Source organism: Nicotiana tomentosiformis, chromosome 1 (assembly GCF_000390325.3).
Source record: "Nicotiana tomentosiformis chromosome 1, ASM39032v3, whole genome shotgun sequence".
In the NCBI taxonomy this organism is placed as follows: Eukaryota; Viridiplantae; Streptophyta; class Magnoliopsida; order Solanales; family Solanaceae; genus Nicotiana; species Nicotiana tomentosiformis.
Genome location: NC_090812.1, coordinates 65,516,545 through 65,535,580, shown reverse-complemented (window position 1 = coordinate 65,535,580; position 19,036 = coordinate 65,516,545). Strand labels below are relative to the sequence as shown.

At 38.9% G+C, this 19,036-nt stretch overlaps 1 long non-coding RNA gene across 1 annotated transcript in view; it reads right to left on the bottom strand.

Moving 5' to 3' along the window:
* The window catches only part of LOC117281895 (uncharacterized), a 37,005-nt gene extending 35,555 nt beyond the window's left edge, over positions 1 to 1,450 (bottom strand). Inside the window, exon 1 of the long non-coding RNA XR_011410747.1 lies at positions 1,288 to 1,450. This is a non-coding gene — a long non-coding RNA (uncharacterized lncRNA). The remainder of the gene's footprint in view (positions 1 to 1,287) is intronic.
* Between the last annotated feature and the right edge of the window lie 17,586 nt (positions 1,451 to 19,036).

Below are 19,036 nucleotides of genomic sequence, written 5' to 3'. Positions count from 1 at the left end.
TATATTTATATTATGGCACGTGATTTGTCCGTGCAGTACGTGAGTTGTCCGTACAGATTATAGCGCTTGGGCTGTAGGAGCTCCTCCAGAGTCTGTACACCCCCAGTGAGCACGGGTACCCATTGAGTGTGAGTGATGAGGGTTGGGAGCCCAGTAAGTGATTGTTGTCCTAAGAGGTTGTACTTGATTTCCATTTGTTGTTGCACTTAGTTGTTATATGTCATTGTTGTGAAATCTCTGAAAGATTTTATATACGGATTACATGAACAGGAACTGTATAAAAAAAATTTGATTTGACATTAAACTACCAGATTTGAAAGCATGTCTATTCTTTGCTAGAATTACTGAATATGAACTGTAGCTGTGTAGCTCGTCACTATCTTCAGTTCTTTATTTATTATTGTTACTTACTGAGTTGGTTATACACATACTACACCGTACACTTCGTGTGCAGATCCAGGTATTTCCGGTCATAGCGGATGTTGATTCTCTCGGACAGTTGACTTTGTTTAGAGATTCAGAGGTAGCTGCCGTATTTCGCAGACGTTGTCTCTTCTTCCATATCTCCTTTTTATTGTATTTGGTCTCAAACTATTATAGACCGTATTTTTCAGACTTGTATTCAGATTAGATGCCTATGTACTCATTGACACCAGGTTTTGGGAGTGGTTGTATCGGTAATTATAAGATTTGTGGATTTTATTGGAATATTATATTTTCAAACTTAAGAGAAATTATGATTTATTGAAATTTTTGGCTTGCCTAATATTGAGATAGGCGCTATCACGACGGGTGAGATTTTGGGTCGTGACATTAAAGTTACCCAACTCCCCCAACCCTCCACCCAAAACAAAGAGCTCCAGAGTCCAGTATGACAATCAAAGAGGGAATACAGCAAAATCATACATACACACAAACACATAACAAAGACGCATAAAGATTGTGACTTTTTCAAAAAAAAAAATAGAATTAGCAATTTCAAATAAAAAGCTCCAGATTGAAAATCAAAGGGGGAATACGGAAAACCCATAGATTCTAACATAGAAAGCACATAAATATTGTGCCTTTCTCAAAAAATTAGAATTACCCAATTCAAAAAAAACTCCAAATAAAAATCAAAGAGAAAACACAGAAAAGAACCCCGGATTCCAATACAAACACATATTAAAAACACATAAAAATTGTGCCTTTTAATGAAATTAAAGTTACCCAATTTCCTGAAGAAAGCTCAAATATTTTAGAATTGAAGATGAAAAAAATAAACAGAAAAAGAAAAAAAAGACTTACCTTCAGTCAGAGAGAGAAAGCTGTCAGTCGCACATGTGTATTGGAAGAGAGATCCAAGAACAATCAGCCTCACACTTGAAATGGAACAAGAAAAAAGATATCGAGAGTGAGAGAGAGAAATAGAGAAAATTGGGAAAATAGGCCCGAAATTGGTGAAATAGGGTTTTGGCCTGAAATATTAGATTTAGGCTTCTAACTACGGTAGTCGTAAAACCATTTAAATATTATTTTATTATTTTAATTTTAATTTTGAAACTGAAGCGGTCGCTTGATTGGTCAACAATATTTTTGACTTTTTATTGTCTAACTGAATCGGTCGCAAACGTAAAGGCGGAAAAATTGGCGCGTTGTTTTTCCAATACTTTTATCGGAATAATAGTCGATTTTATTTTTTCAAAAAAAGTAATAAAATTTCAATCTTTTTGAGACTACTGCGGTCACAAAAGTAGTCCCATTAGCGATCGTTTTATTTTCAGTCAGAAATTTCGGTCACAAATTGATAGTTTTCTAGTAGTGTATAAGGCTAAAAACCTAAAGGCACGTCAAGATGAGAGGCTACTACAGTTTTTGATAGGTCTGAATGAGACTTTCATTGGAGTCAGAAGCAACATATTGTTGTCTTCCTCCTTTACCCTCTATTGGTTAGGCTTACTCTCTTGTGATGCAAGATAAAAAGCAGAGAGAAATACATCGTACACCTGTTTATCTAGGTGAATTAGCTTCTTTTGTGGCAGCAAAGCAGTCGAGAGGGGGGAAGAGGTTTAATGATTTTAAGGGACAGAAAACAGGTTATGATGTGAAGAGAAACTCTAACATTTGTGCTTATTGTAAGAAACCAGGTCATAGCATAGATAAGTGCTACAGAATCCATGGATTTCCCACAGATTTTAAATTCACAAAGCAGAAAAAGTTTCAGGGTACAACCTAGGCACACAATGTTCTTAACACAACTGAAGATGCAGAACAAGGAACTAACAGTAGTTCAAAAGTGAAGGCCCTTACCCAGGAGAATGTGACCCAGCTGCTGCAGCTTCTTCAGCAGGTGAACTTGAACCAGCAGGGTACATGTTCCTCTGATGCTTTTGCCAACTTTAACTATGCTGGTATATAAATTTTTTTGATACTTATAAATGTTTCATAGATATTGATAGTCAGTCATGGATACTAGATAGTGAAGCCACTGAGCATATGACGTTTAACAAAATATTCTTTTCATATTTCAGGGCTTTGCCCAAACCAATAATAGTTAAACTTCCAAATTCTTATAGAGTTAGAGTTACTCATTATGGATATGTTGCTCTTTTGCCTAATCTAGTGTTAGAACTTCTCTTATACATATCTTCGTTCATATTTAATCTTTTGTCTATGCACAAGTTGTGCAGACAACTCAGAAAGTTCATCATATTCACTCATTCTTCTTATTTTCTGCTACAGGGCCCTTCACTGAAAAGCCCTTTGGAGATTAGTAAACACAGAGGAGGAATGTACATCCTTGAGTCAGGACATCCAGCAGTAACTTCTAAGAGTTTCCCTAAGACTAGTAGCAGTTTTAATTCCCGCAGTCAATTAAAATCTAGTGCTATTTCTAATTCATGTTTTACTTTTTTTATTCTAATGTAAAAGACAAATTGTGGCACTATAGATCAGGTCACATGCCTTTGAGTAATATGAAGAATATATCATCTATTCCTAGAGAAAGGCAGTTTCATACCAGAGTAAAAGTCATAAGGTCAGATAATGCTTTTGAATTGGGAAGTGAAAATGTTCAATCAGAGTTCTTTCTTTCTCAGGGAATCATACACCAGACTACTTGTATGGCCACTCCAAAATAAAATGGAGTTATGGAGAGAAAGCATAAGCACTTACTAGAGACCTCTAGAGCTTTATTATTTCAATCTCATTTACCTATATTTTCCTCTGGAGACTGTCTCTTGACTGCAACTTACTTAATCAACAAGTTCCCTTCAAAGGTTTTGCACCTAAAGACCCCCTATAAAATTTTTTTTAACGTCAAACCTAATTATTCCAATCTTAGGTGCTTTGGGTATTTGTGCTTTGCTTCCACACTTTCAAGTCATAGAGGGAAATTTGAAGCAAGCAGTTCCTTGTGTTTTTCTAGGTTATCCATGTGGTAAAAAGGGTTACATGGTGGTTAATATAAAGACTCTCAAACCTTTTGTTTAAAGAGATGTAGTGTTTCATGAGTAATTCTTCCCTTTTGCCTCTATTAAAACTGCTAATCCTATTGTGTCTTTTCTGCCTAATGCTAACCAGAACACAGGTGTTAGACAATCCTTTGATATACCAACCCAAGATGTTTCGTCTCCAGATAATAATCTTTCAGCTGATCCTCTTTTGTCTAGTCCCAGATCCTGTATTCCTTCTCAATTTTCTTCATCTAGTTACACACTTAGATCCCATGTTGCTTTTCAGCCTTCTTCATCTAGCTATACACCAAGATCCTCTACAGTTTCTAGGAGTTCTCCTATTTTTTCCTCACGAGAACCAGAAGCTCTGGTAGACACTCTCATTAGAAAATCTACCAGAACACATAAAACTTCATCTTATCTAAAGGACTATATCTGCAACGCTCTTATCACGGCCCAAAAATCTCACCCGTCATGATGGCGCTTATCTCGCTACTAGGCAAGCCGACAACATCAATAACCCATAATTTTTTTTAAATACTGGAAATATAATAATTAATTTAAGGGGAAAACTCCCACCAACACTGAATATAAATTTACTCCCAAAATACGGTGTCACTAAGTACATGAAAATCTATACATTACAAGTCTGGTAAACCCGGTCTATAATAATCCGATACCAAATATAATAAACAAAGGATAGGGAAGGAGAGACAGGGTCTGTGAAACATAACAGCTACCTCTGAATCTCCAAAAAGATCAACTGTATGAAAGAATCAACACCCAATGTATCCGGGATCACCTAGATCTGCACACAAAGTGCAGGGTATAGTAGCTACCTCTGAATCTCCGAAAAATCAACTGTGTGAAAGAATCAACACCCACTGTATCCGGGATCATCTGGATCTGCACACGAAGTGCAGGGTGTAGTATGAGTACAACCAACTCAGTAAGTAACAATAATAAATAAAGAACTAAAAGTAGTGACGAGCTTCTCAACTAAGTCCAAATACATTACTTTCCAACATAAAAGGGTAGGCATGCTCTCAAGTTCAATATTTAAAATTTCACATAAATTTCATATCAAATTTGACTGACCTAGAAAATAATGTTTTTCCCAAAATCTCCAAAATAGGGATATATGACAGCTAAAATGCAGCAAATAAAGCAATCAATGCATCCTTTCAGGGTAACAGTCACTCAGTCCTCCCATTCACTCCAACCTCACAGTCACTCTTTCCTCACAGTCACTCATTCCTCACAGTCACTCAGCACTCGACACTCAGCTCTCGGCACTCGGCACTCGCACTCAGTAGGTACATGCGCTCACTGAGGGTGTGTACAGACTCCGAAGGGGCTCCTTCAGCCCAAGCGCTATATCAAGCCAATCATGGCATATAACAATGAAACATGTTGCGGCGTGCAGCCCGATCCCATAAATATCCTCACAGTTAGGCCCCTGGCCTCACTCAGTCATCAACCTCTCCAGTCTCTCGGGCTCAAAAATCAGCCCAAAATGATATTATGATGTATCAATAAATAGCAACAGAGACAGAGATATGATATGAAATGAATGAACATGACTGAGTGTGAAATTACAATTTGAGCATATAATTCAACCACATAAATAACCCCAGTGGGTACCAATAATAACAGCATATGTCTAAGCATGATTTTTAATACGAGTCTCTGCTCAATTTTCTCTAACACGTAGAGAATGTACGGATATCAACAGATATTTCGATTACACAGTTCCATGGAATTTGACCAAGTCACAATTTTCACGGTGTAAGCCCACACGCCCGTCACCTAGCATATGTGTCACCTCAAAACCAATCACATAACACATAATCTGGGGTTTCATACCCTCATGACCAAATTTAGAACTGTTACTTACCTCAAACCGTATAATTTTTTATTCCGCTATGCCCTTGCCACGAGAATTGGTTCCGAAAGCCTCGTATCTAGTAACAATTAATTCGATTCATTCAATACCAATTATTGTAATTAATTCCACAAGGAAATACTAATTTTCCAATAAAAATCCGAAATTTACTCAAAATCGCCCATGGGGCCCACGTCTCGGAATCAGACAAAAGTTACAAAACATGAACACCCATCCAACCACGAGTCCAACCATATAAATTTTACCAAATATCGACATCAACTAGACCTTCAAATCTTCAATTAAAGTCTTTGAAGATTTCTACCATTTTCAACCCAATCTTTACCCATTCGAACTCAATAATCTTTCCATAAACCTTATTGGTATGTGTATGTATAAATAAAACTCTAACACCCAAGAATCATGCTCTTAATTACCCATCTTTACCCAAACTCGAAATTGAAGACTAGGGGTTAGAACCTTACCTCTTGGGTAAAGATCTTGTGATATTTCCTTGTTGGATTTAAAGCTTGAACAAGATCTTGATGAACAAAGCACTTGAGCTTCTTCCTCTCTCTAGGACACTCTCCCTTCTCTCTAAAAGCGTCAGATTTTGGCTAAAAATGAGCTTCAAGGGCTTTAAATCAAAGTTGGGTCGGGTCAAAAATTAAAAAGAATGGAAGCCCCGACGCAGTTATGCGATCGCATAACACGTATACGGTTCGTATATCGGCCGCATAATTTGGCCTCCAAAACTGAGCGTGACTGACCCGGTCTGCGGTCATTATGCGGCCCGCAGACCTTTTCTGCGATCACATAATGCATCGCATAACGGGTCTGCGGTCGCATAATGTACCGCAGATTTTCCTCAAATCTTGCCTCACAACTGCTTCACTCTGCAGCCATTATGCGGTCCGCAGAGTGATTCTGCGGTCGCATAATGGACCACAGAAACGCATTTTTCTGCCACAAATTTTCCTTTACTCCCCAGTGCATTGTTCAACCCAAAAGGTCCAAGCCGCGGCGAGCTTATAATCTTTGTACTAATTGATCTACCTCGGCACCACAAAACCTTAATTTACTTAGCAAAAATTCTCCGGGGTGGTTATATATAAGTCAACATCCGGTCAACCTTTCAACTTAAATTCTAAGCCTTGGAACTAAGTATTCCAAATCATTCCAAAACCTCACCGGACCCGAACCAATTACCCCGAAAAGTCAAATAATAATTGTAAATCACAATTTGAGCAGTAAATGGGAAAACGGGGTTGTAATACTCAAAACGACCGACCGAGTCGATACATTCTCCCCCTCTTAAACAAACATTCGTCCATGAACGGGTTTAGAATTATACCTGGAGTCTCAAATAGGTGTGGATATTTGATCCGCATCTCTCCTCAGTTTCCCACGTAGCTTTTCCGACTGGCTAGCCTCTACACTTCACTTTCACTGAAGTTATATTCTTTGATCTCAACTTTCGAACCTGCCGGTCTAAAATAGCCACCGGCTCCACATCATAAGTCATATTACCGTCCAGCTGCACTGTATTGAAATCCAAAATATGAGACGGATCCCCGACATACTTTCGGAGCATGGATACATGGAACACTGGATGAACACCTGATAGACTGGGTGGCAAAGGAAGTTCATAAGCCACTTCTCCAATTTTCTTAAGTATCTCAAAAGGCCCAATATATCGAGGGCTCAACTTGACCTTCTTTCTGAACCTCAACACACCCTTCATGGGTGAAATGTTTAGCAGAACCTTTTACCCAACCATGTAAGCAAAATCACGGACCTTCCTGTCAGTATAACTCTTCTGTCTAGACTGTGCCGTACGAAGCCGCTCCTGAATTAATTTAACCTTCTCCAAAGCATCCTGAACTAAGTCAGTACCCAATAGCCTAGCCTCACCCGGCTCAAACCAACCCACCGGAGACCGACACCGTCTCCCATATAAAGCCTCATACGGAGCCATCTGAATACTCGACTGGTAGCTATTATTGTAAGCAAACTCCGCGAGTGGCAGATATTTATCCAAAGAACCTCCAAAATCAATGACACAAGCGCTTAGCATATCCTCCAATATCTGAATAGTGCTCTCGGATTGCCCATCTGTTTGATGGTGAAATGATGTACTCAACTGAACCTGTGTGCCCAATTCTCACTGCACTGCTCTCCAAAACTGTGATGTAAACTGCGTGCCCCGATCTAAAATGATGGACACCGGCACACCATAGGCGAACAATCTCATGGATATAAATCTCAGCCAACCGCTTCGAAGAATAATTAGTACCAACTGGAATAAAATGCGAGGAATTCGTCAATCGATCTACAATCACCCAAACTGCATCAAACTTTCTCAATGTCCGTGGAAGCCCAACTACGAAGTCCATGGTAATGCGCTCCCATTTCCACTCCGGAATTTCAAGTCTCTGAAGTAATCCTCCCTGTCTCTGATGCTCGTACTTTACCTGTTGACAATTTAAACACCGAGCTAAAAACCTAACTATATCTTTCTTCATTCGCCTCCACCAATAATGTTGCCTCAAATCCTGATACATCTTCGCAGCACCTGGATGAATGGAGTACCGCGAACTTTGAGCTTCCTGGAGAATCAACTCATGCAAACCATCTACATTAGGCACACATAGCCTGCACTGCATCCGTAATACACCGTCATCTCCAATAGTGACTTCCTTGGCATCACCGTGCTGAACCGTGTCCTTAAGGACAAGCAGATGGGGATCATCATACTGGCACTCTCTGATGCGATCATATAAAGAAGACCGAGAAACCACACAAGCCAAAACTCGATTCGGCTCGAAAACATCCAATCTAACAAACTGGTTGGCCAAGGCCTGAACATCCAAGGCCAAAGGCCTCTCTGTTACCGGTAAGTATGCTAAGTTGCTCAAACTCTCCGCCTTACGACTCAAGACATCGGCCACTACATTGGCCCTTCCGGGATGATAGAGAATGGTGATATCATAATCCTTAAGCAACTCCAACCACCTCCGCTGCCGCAAATTAAGATTCTTCTATTTAAAAAAATGTTGTAGACTCCGGTGATCAGTGTAAATCTCACAATGGACCGAGATCAATACTCGACGCGTCACAATATACAGTATAAGACCCTGAACCTGTAGGCAACACCAATACTGGAGCTGTAGTCAAAGCTGTCTTGAGCTTCTAAAAGCTCTCTTCACATTTATCCAATCACCTGAACGGAGCACCTTTCTGGGTCAATTTAGTCATAGGCGATGCAATAGATGAGAAACCCTCCATGAAGTGACGATAATAACCAGCCAAGCCGAGAAAACTCCGAATCTTAGTAACTGAAGATGGCCTGTGCCAACTCTGAACTACCTCTATTTTCTTCGGATCCACCTTAATCCCTTTACTGGATACTATGTGTCCCAAGAATTCCACCGAACTAAGCCAGAACTCATACTTAGAGAATTTGGCATAAAGTTTCTCTTCCCTCAGCCTCTGTAGTACAATACTCAAATGTTGTACATGTTCCTCCTGACTACTTGAGTACACCAGGATATCATCAATAAATACCACGACAAATGAGTCAAGATACGGCTGGAATACGTTATTCATCAAGTGCATAAATGTTGCTCGGGCATTGGTTAGCCCAATGACATCACAAGAAATTCGTAGTGACCATAACGAGTCCTGAATGCCGTCTTTAGAATATCTGAATCACGTATTTTCAATTGGTGATACCCCGATCTTAAATCAATTTTGGAGAACATCCTCGCTCCCTGAAGCTGGTCAAATAAGTCATCAATACGCGGCAAGGGATATTTATTCTTAATTGTAACTTTGTTCAACTGCCTGTAATCGATACACATCCGCATAGTACCATCTTTATTTTTCACAAACAGAACCGGTGTACCCCAAGGTGACACACTAGGCCTAATAAACCCCTTTTCAAGGAGTTCCTGAAGTTGCTCTTTTAATCCTTTCAATTCAGCTGGTGCCATACGATACGGAGGAATAGAAATGGGTTGTGTGCCCGACACCAATTCAATACCGAAATCAATATCCTTGTCGGGTGGCATACCCGGTAGGTCTGTAGGAAATACATCTGGAAAGTCTCGCACTACCGTTACTGAATCAATAGTAGTGTTATCTGTATCAACATTTTTCGCAAAGGCCAAATATGACAAACACCCCCTCCCCACCATACGTTGGGTCTTCAAATAAGAAATTACCCTACTAGGAGCATAATCTAGAGAACCTCTTCATCCGACCTTTGGCAATCCCGGCATTGCCAACGTCACAGTTTTTGCGTGACAGTCCAGAATAGCATGACATGGATACAACCAATCCATACACAGGACTACATCAAAATCAACCATACGGAGCAATAAGAGATCAACTCTAGTCTCCAGCCCCCCAATAATTACCACACATGACTGATACACACGGTCCACAATAATAGTATCACCCACCGGCGTAGATACACAAACAGGTGAAACTAAGGGCTCACGGGGCATATCCAGATAATGAGTAAAGTACGATGATATATACGAATAAGTAGAACCAGGGTCAAATAATATAGAAGCCTCACTATGGCACACTGAGACAATACATGTGATCACTGCATCTGAAACAACAACATCTGGTCTGGCAGGAAAAGTATAGAATCGGGCCTAACCGCCACCTGATCGGCCTCCCCCTCTTGGGCGATCCCTAGCTGACTGACCCCCACCCCGTCATGGCTGGGCGAGTCGTGAAGCAACTGGTGCTAAAGTCGTAGTATGACTCCTCTGTTGCACTGGACCTCCCGAGTGACGAGGACACAGTCTCCACATATGCCCAAATTCCCCGCACTCAAAGCAGCTCCCAGGTACTTGTGGTGGTGCGGACTGAATCGGGCCCCAAGAACCAGAATAACTGCTAGAAGCACCCGGTGCAAATGAACCCTGAACTAAAGGGGCACGGGACGAACTCTGGGCTGGAAGGGCGCCGAGGGATGGCTGACACTGATGAGAACTGTATGAACCATGGTTGGATGATGCCCCACGGTGAACTGGATGACCCGTTTGAGCGTGTCTGTAATGATGACCCCTACCGCGGTAAAACTGACGCCTTGAAGGAATACCGCTGAAATCACCTGGTCCACGAGGCCTCTTGGCCTCTCTCTCTCTCCACGTTCCTGACTATGGACCATCTCTATCTGCCGAGCAATGTCAACTTCCTCATCAAAAGTAGCACCAGATACTCTCTCGCGAGTCATAAGTAATCACAGTTGATATGTGAGGCCATCAATAAACCTCATAATCCTCTCCCTATTAGTGGGAACCAACCAAACTGCGTAACGAGCCAACTTAAAAAATATCATCTCATACTGCGTTACAGACATGCCATCCTGACGTAACTGCTCAAACTGTCTGCGCAGCTCCTCTCTGCGAGACTGCGGCACAAACTTCTCCAAAAAGAGAACGGAGATTTCCTACCATGTAAGTGGTACTGCACCAACTGGCATACGCCTCTCATAAGCCTCCCACCATCTGAAGGCAGCCCTAGAAAATTAAAAAGCAGTGAACGAGACTCTACTGGTCTCCAGAATACCTGCTGTCTGAAGCATCCGCTGGCACTTATCCAGAAAACTCTGAGCATCCTCTGACTCAGCACCGCTAAATGATGGAGGTCGAAGCCTCCCAAATCTCTCAAGTCTCCTCTGCTTATCATCTACCATAACGGGGACTACCGGGGCCTGAGCAGCTGCAGCCGGCTGGGCTGGTAGTGCCCCCGGTATCTGAAGTCCCTGCACTACCTGCTCTGGAGCACGGGCAGAAGGGGTATGAGTACCTCCCCCGGCCTGAGAAATGGCTGGTGCGGCCTGAGCCGAAACCACCTGAGCAAGGCTAGTGCAAACTGTCAATATGTGAGCCAAAGTCTCCTATTGGCCTGGAATCTCGATGGGCATAACTAGTGCATGAGCAGGTCCCACCGGCTCAACTACATCTAGAATTTGCTCCTGAGTTGGAGCAACTGGTGGTGCTACAGGTGCTGCTCCAACTGCTGTATGAGCGACACCCCGACCTCTACCTCGGCCCCGGCCTCTACCACGGCCCCGACCTCTCACTGCCCTAACTGGTGGTTGACCGTCTGATCCGATAGTACGTGTCCCCACCATATGTGAGAGAATAGAATAACAAAATTTTTAGTTTTCCGAAATCAACAAGTTCGCACGATAGAATACCAGAAATTGAAATTTTCCTAAGGGTTCGGTAGCCTCTCGAAGATAAGTACAGACGTCTCCGTACCGATCCGCAAGACTCTACTAAACCTGCTCATGACTCGTGAGACCTATGTAACTTAGGCTCTGATACCAACTTGTCACGACCCAAAAATCTCACCCGTCGTGATGGCGCCTATCTCAATACTAGGCAAGCCAACAACATCAATAACCCACCATTTCTTTTAAATACTAAAAATATAATAATTAATTTAAGGGGAAAACTCCCACCAATACTAAATATAAATTTACTCCCAAAATCCGGCGTCACTAAGTACATGAACATCTATACATTACAAGTCTGGTAAACCCGGTCTATAATAATCCGAGACCAAATACAATAAACAAATGATAGGGAAGGAGAGACAAGGTCTACGAAACATAGTAGCTACCTCTGAATCTCCAAAAAATCAACTGTGTGAAAGAATCAACACCCACTGTATCCGGGATCATCTGGATCTGCACACGAAGTGCAGGATGTAGTATGAGTACAACCAACTTAGTAAGTAACAATAATAAATAAAGAACTGAAAGTGATGATGAGCTTCTCAGCTAAGTCCAAATACAGTACTTTCCAGCATAAAATGGTAGGCATGCTCTCAAGTTCAACATTTAAATTTTCACATAAATTACATATCAAATTTGACTGACATAGAAAATAATATTTTTCCGAAAATTTCTAAAATAGGGATATATGACAGCTGAAATGCAACAAATAATGCAATCAATGCATCCTCTCAGAGTAACAGTCACTCAGTCCTCCCAGTCACTCCAACCTCACAATCACTCTTTTCTCACAGTCACTTATCACTCGGCATTCGCACTCAGTAGGTACCTGCGCTCACTGGGGGTGTATACAGACTCCGGAGGGGCTCCTTCAGCCCAAGCGCTATATCAAGCCAATCATGGCATATAACAATGAAACATGTTGTGGCATGCAGCCCGATCCCATAAATATCCTCACAATTAGGCCCTCGGCCTCACTCAGTCATCAACCTCTCCGGTCTCTCAGGCTCAAAAATAAGCCCAAAATGATAATATGATATATCAATAAATAGCAACAGAGACTGAGATATGATATGAAATGAATGAACATGACTGAGTGTGAAATTATAATTTTAGCATATAATTCAACCACAAAAATGACCCCAGTGGGTACCAATAATAACAGCATATGTCTAAGCATAATTTTTAATATGAGTCTCTGCTCAATTTTCTCTAACACATAGAGAATGTACGGATATCAACAGATAATTTAACTACACAGTTCCATGGAATTTGATCAAGTTACAATTCACACAGTGCACGCCCACACGTCGTCACCTAGTATGTGTGTCACCTCAAAACCAATTACATAACACATAATCCGGCATTTCATCCCCTCAGGATCAAATTTAGAACTGTTACTTACCTCAAACCGTAGAATTCTTTATTCCGCTATGCCCTTGCCACGAGAATTGGTCTCCGAAAGCCTCGTATCTACCCACAATTAATTCGATTCAGTCAATACCAATTATTGTAATTAATTCCACAAGAAAATATTAATTTTTCAATAAAAATCCGAAATTCACTCAAAATTGCCCGTGGGGCCCATGTCTCGAAACCCGACAAAAGTCACAAAATATGAACGCCCATCCAAAAACGTGTCCAACCATACATATTTCACCAAATTTCAATATCAACTCGACCCTCAAATCTTCAATTAAAGTCTTTGAAGATTTCTACCATTTTCAACCCAATCTTTACCCATTCGAACTCAATAATTTTTTCATAAACCTTATTGGTATGTGTATGTATAAATAATACTCTAACACCCAAGAATCATGCTCTTAATTACCCATCTTTACCCAAACTCGAAATTGAAGACTAGGGGTTAGAAACTTAGCAACACTCAGATGGGAGCATAGAGAGACTAAAATCACGATTAGTGATCAGAGGTGATATACAACGTGAGGGGATTGATTTCAATAAAATATTTTCACCAGTGGTAAAAATGACTACCATAAGGTGCATTTTGGCTACAACAGTAAAGAAATGATGGGGTCTCTATCAATTAGATGTAAATAATGTATTCTTGCATGGAGAACTCGATGAAGAGGTCTATATGAAGTTTCCTGCTGGGATCACTCCACCTAGTCCTATGCATGTCTGTCGCTTGAAAAAATCTCGTTATGGACTTTGTCAAGCATCTCGACAGTGGTATGCAAGGCTCACATCTGCCCTAAATTTTAAGGGGTTCACTCACTCTTTAAATAATTATTCACTATATTTTAAAAAGACAGATTCTTTCATTTCTATTATTGTTGTATGTGTAAATGACATCTTGTTAACAGGAAATGACAATGCTGAATAACATGCTTTGAAAGACTTCCTAAATCAAGAATTCAAAATTAAGGACCTTGGTGACTTATATTTCTTTCTGGAAATGGAGGTATTGCGTTAGCCACGGGGATTGATTTTGTGTCATAGGAAGTTCACCATGGATTTGTTAGCAGAATTTGATTGCTTGCATTTGACCCTAGTATCTTCACTCTTTGATCCATCAGTCAAATTGCTTGCTAAAACAGGGGAACCTCTTCATGATCCAACATTGTATCGTCACCTCTTAGGCAAGTTGAGCTAAATAACTCACACAAGATCGGATCTTTGCTTCACCGTTCAACATTTAAGCCAATACATATAGGATCCTCGAGCTCCTCATCTTGCTGCAGCACTTTGAGTTCTTAGCTATCTTCTCAAGGATCCAGGTCTTGAAATATTTATGTCACCTTCTTCATCATTTCAACTTCTGTCCTTATGCGACTCCGATTGGGGAACTTGCCCAGATTCACGGAGGTCTGTGAGTGGGCTCTACATCTCTCTTGGTTCCTCTCCAATTTCTTTGAAATCCAAGAAATAGTCCGCCATTTCTCTCAGCTCCGCCGAAGCTGAATATCGATCTATGCAACGGGTTGTAGCAGAATTAACCTAGCTGATACGTCTCTTTGACGATATCTCTATTCCAATTTCACTCCCAGTTCCTCTTCATTCGGATAGTCAAGCTGCGATTCACATCGCTAAGAACCCCGTAAGAATGAAGCATGTAGAGATTGACTGCCATTTTATTCGCCAACAGTTCCTAGCCGACTTGATTTCTCTGTCTTATGTTCACTCTGCTTCTCAGTTGGCAAATCTATTTACTAAATCCCTAACTGGATCTTTGCATCATAATCTTCTAGTCAAATTGGGGGTTCTTTCATCCCCATCCAACTTGAGGAGGGGTGTTGGAACAACTTGAGGAGGATGTTGGAAATGGTGTTGATAAAGCTTTGTGCCGTCGATCTCTAGAACTTTCCGGTGGTGATAAGTACGATGAAAGAGGAGATTGTTAGGTTGGTTTGTGTTCGGTCTAAATGGATTACAAAGACATGTAAATATTGTACAAGAGATTGGTGACCCGGTTCATATGGGTTTAGTTTGCATTGAGCCTGAATGAAGACTTTAGCTTTGGGCCTTGAGGTATTTCAGTTGTGACTAAAAGTTTTGGGCCTACATACATTCCAAACCATGGTCAAGAGACTAACTACTGTGGTTATCATTTTGTTGATATTTTTATCTTTTTTTGTATTTATCTGATAGATGGTTAGACATTAGGAAATAGGATGCTGCCACTTGGTATTAGTTAGTTATGGCTAGATTCCTTTCTTGTTATATATATACGTGCACCTTGTACACTGAAATTCATTCTCAATACACAGAAGAAAATTCTCAAAGTGTCTTCTCCTTTATCATTTTGACAATGACCAACTTTTAGTGCGAAAATAAACTTAAGAAGTTAATTAAAATAGCTGACCATCCAAAAAATAGCAATATAAGTATTATATTTATAATTTGTATAATATAACCCGCTCTAGCCGAGAAACTAAATGTGTAACTTCTACCCCTAGCTAAAACCATAGAAAACTCGAGGAACTTGTACTGAAATTTGTATATTTAGCAATTTGAACTCTCAGAACAATTTTGGAGTGGAGTTTGGAAGTGCAATTCGAACTTCAGGAAAGATTGAAGGTTCAAACTCCAAAAATATTTCAACGTTCATAATTTATGTAAAGGTGTCAAACGGGCCGGTTGGCCCGGTTCCGGACCGGCCCGACTCGGTAGTAAGGGGGCCGGACAGGGCTGGATTGGGATGGGAACCGGCCTGTTCCGGGTAGAATTTTGGTACCGGTTAACCGGATCAGTATGACATGTTACTTTCAAGTGAATTTGGAACCAGTTAACCGGACAGGCCCAGATCGGTTCAACGGTTAGTTCAATTTTATTTTTATTTTAATAAAGGTAACCGTTGGCAACGGTCAGCTGCCATTTTGACTGTTGCGTAATGGCTAATTTGCAAGAATATCCCTTTTGGGGGCATTTATTTTCACAAATAATACTTTTATTATTTACTAATTTAGCCATTTGAAAAACTATAAATAGACCCCCTCTCTTCTTCATTTCTTCACTCATCTCTCAATTCTCAAACCCAAATTCTCAATTGTCGTTCTCTCATTCTTCACCAAAATTGCAATCAACTATTTGACTCTCATTATTTTTGGAATTTTATTTATGGTATTATTTGATGTTTGAACTTTGAACAATTGACGTGTATTCGTGGTAACATTGGAGTTGCAAAATTCAATTTCAAGACTTCAAAAATCATCAAGTATTCAATTTATTGCGGAATTCGGTGCACTCATTCCAATTATTTCTCTTATTCAATATTTTATTTGTATATTTAATTTTATTAGTTGTTAAATTTTCACAATTTGTTCAATACTGCAAAACGAGTTTGTAATAAGGTTGCTAATCGGAGAAATAGAAAAAGAGGTACTACTTCAATATCTAGTAGTAATTTAAATGACTTTACACATGTTTCTAAAATATCGCTTGATAATAATATAGATTATGAACAATTACAGGAAGATAATGGTATATAAGATAATGAATTAGAAATTAAATATGAGACACCACTTACACCTAGTAGTGTTGGAGTTGGTAGTAGGGGTGGTGGTCGTGGCACTAGTAGTAGACCACATGTGGCCCCGACTAGTAATCGGAGAAGGAGAAGTAAAGTTTGGAAATATTTTGATGAAATAGAAAATACTCATAGAGTTAGATGAAAAATTTGTAAAGATGATTTTAAACATTAGACTGTAGGAAGTTTTTGGGAGACTGGGACATTTAGTAGACATATGAGAATTACTCATCCTATAGAATGGGGCTCTGATTTAGATGAAAATCAAGGATTTCTAAACCCTAGTACTGGAGGACATAAGAAATATGATAAAATCAAGGATCGTGAGGAGTTAGCAAAAATGATTGCTTTAGGTTGTCTACATTTTTCTTTTGCTTCTTCATCATATCTTATTATGTATATTCAAAGGATTTATAATCCTTTATTTAAAGGTATCCCTAGAAGTACTTGTAGATCTGATATCTTTAGACTTCATGGACAATATCAGATATACATACGTTATTTGTTTGACCATCTTCCTTGTAGAGTTTCTCTAACTTATGATATTGGCCATGTTGTTAGTAATGAAAATGATTATTTGACAATTACATGTCATTGGATAGATGATAATTATTGTATGCAAAAATGTATTATCACTTTTAAACATGATGAAGATCAAAGTCATACTGCTATTTTTATAAGTACTACTATTTGCGAAATTGTTGCATTTTACAATCTTAATAAAAGAGTATTGTATATGTCTTTTGATAGTGCTTCTAACAATAATTTCGCTATTTCAATATTAAGACTGCATTTGAAATCACCACTTGACAAAAATTTTCATGTTAGGTGTGCATGTCATGTTTATAATTGTTAAAAGTGGCCTTGATTTATTTTCGACTGAGATTACTCATGTTAGAAGAGTAGTTGGTATTATTCAAGGAAATAATAGACAATCTAGAATTAGAGAATTTAAGACTAAGTGTACCGAACATAACCTTAACCCCAGATTTATACCAGATGAAATTGTTACTAGATGGAATTATACATACTTATTTTAAAAATATTGATACAAATATAGATTGCCGATAACTGAAGTTGTTAATGCGCATTGTACTGATCCAAATTGTATGTTAACAGCTAATACTTGGGAGGCCATTAATGATGTTGTTAAATTTTTACATAAATTTTATACAGCTACTGTTGAGTTTTCTGGAGCATATTACCCTATTGTTACTATGGCTTTAGTACATATAGCTGAAATTTCTTTTCTACTTTCTGAATTTAAGAAGAAGAAGAAATATAAAGATGTTGTTGAAAAAATACAAGCAATATTCAAAAAATATTTCTTTTCAATTCCTCCTATTTACTTAATTGGTGTTGTTTTAAATCTTTTTATTAAGATATTTAATTTTCACCAATTAATCAATATTTTATATACTTATATGGAGATTGGACCAACTGAAACCCCAGATATATATTGTTGTATGAACAAGCTATATGATTATTTACAACAATTATATAATTATTATGCAAATATAATTGATGATATTGCTATTAATGTAGGCAATGTTAATCCTGCTATGTATTGTACTACTTCTACTACATCTGCTACTATGCATGAAGATGAAGGCCTTGATGGTTTTAATATTTGGTCTATATTTCCTTCCGCTCAAAGCAATGCATTGTACTAATTGATGTTACTATGCATGAAGATGAAGGAACATTGATGAACTTCAATTCTACTTGCAAAAGCAAACAAAGCCTCATACAAAGGAATTTTCATTGTTGGCATGGTAGCATGAGAATGAAAAGTAATTTCATGTTCTTTCCGCTATGGCTCGGGACGTGCTAAATGTATCAATTTTAATTGTTGCATCAGAGAGTGCATTTAGTCAAGAAAGACAACAACTATGAGACACCCATCACTCATTGGGAAGCAATGGTTTGGAAGTTTTAGTATGTCTCAGAGATTTTTTAGATCGGAACGAAGAAATCAAGGACGTGAAGATGTTGATAAACCAGAAGACGAGAAACTTGGAGATATATTAACACGTGGTAACCCATCTGAATTTCACTCTAGAAGATGGCCAAGAAGTTGATATTGATTATGAAGAACTTACTAAGGCAATGCAAAACCTTTGAAGTTCTTGATTTATATTTAATAATTCAAATTTGAATTTACTCTTTTTTCTTTAATTTAGTTGTTGTAAAATATAAACTTTAATTTGCAAGTTTGAATTAAAAAAAGAACTTGCAAATTATAAGTTAATTTTTTTCCATATTCATCGTATTATCTTAAATTCTTAATGAAATATTCATATATAAGGCTTTTAAAGCCTTTGAAGTTTTTTTTTCAATATTCCAAATATAAGGCTTTTAAAGCTTTTGAAATATATTCAAACACTCTTTTCATAAGATTGTTTTTATGTTTTAGATTTTTACTTTATCTTAATATAAATTACGATAGTTATACAAAATAT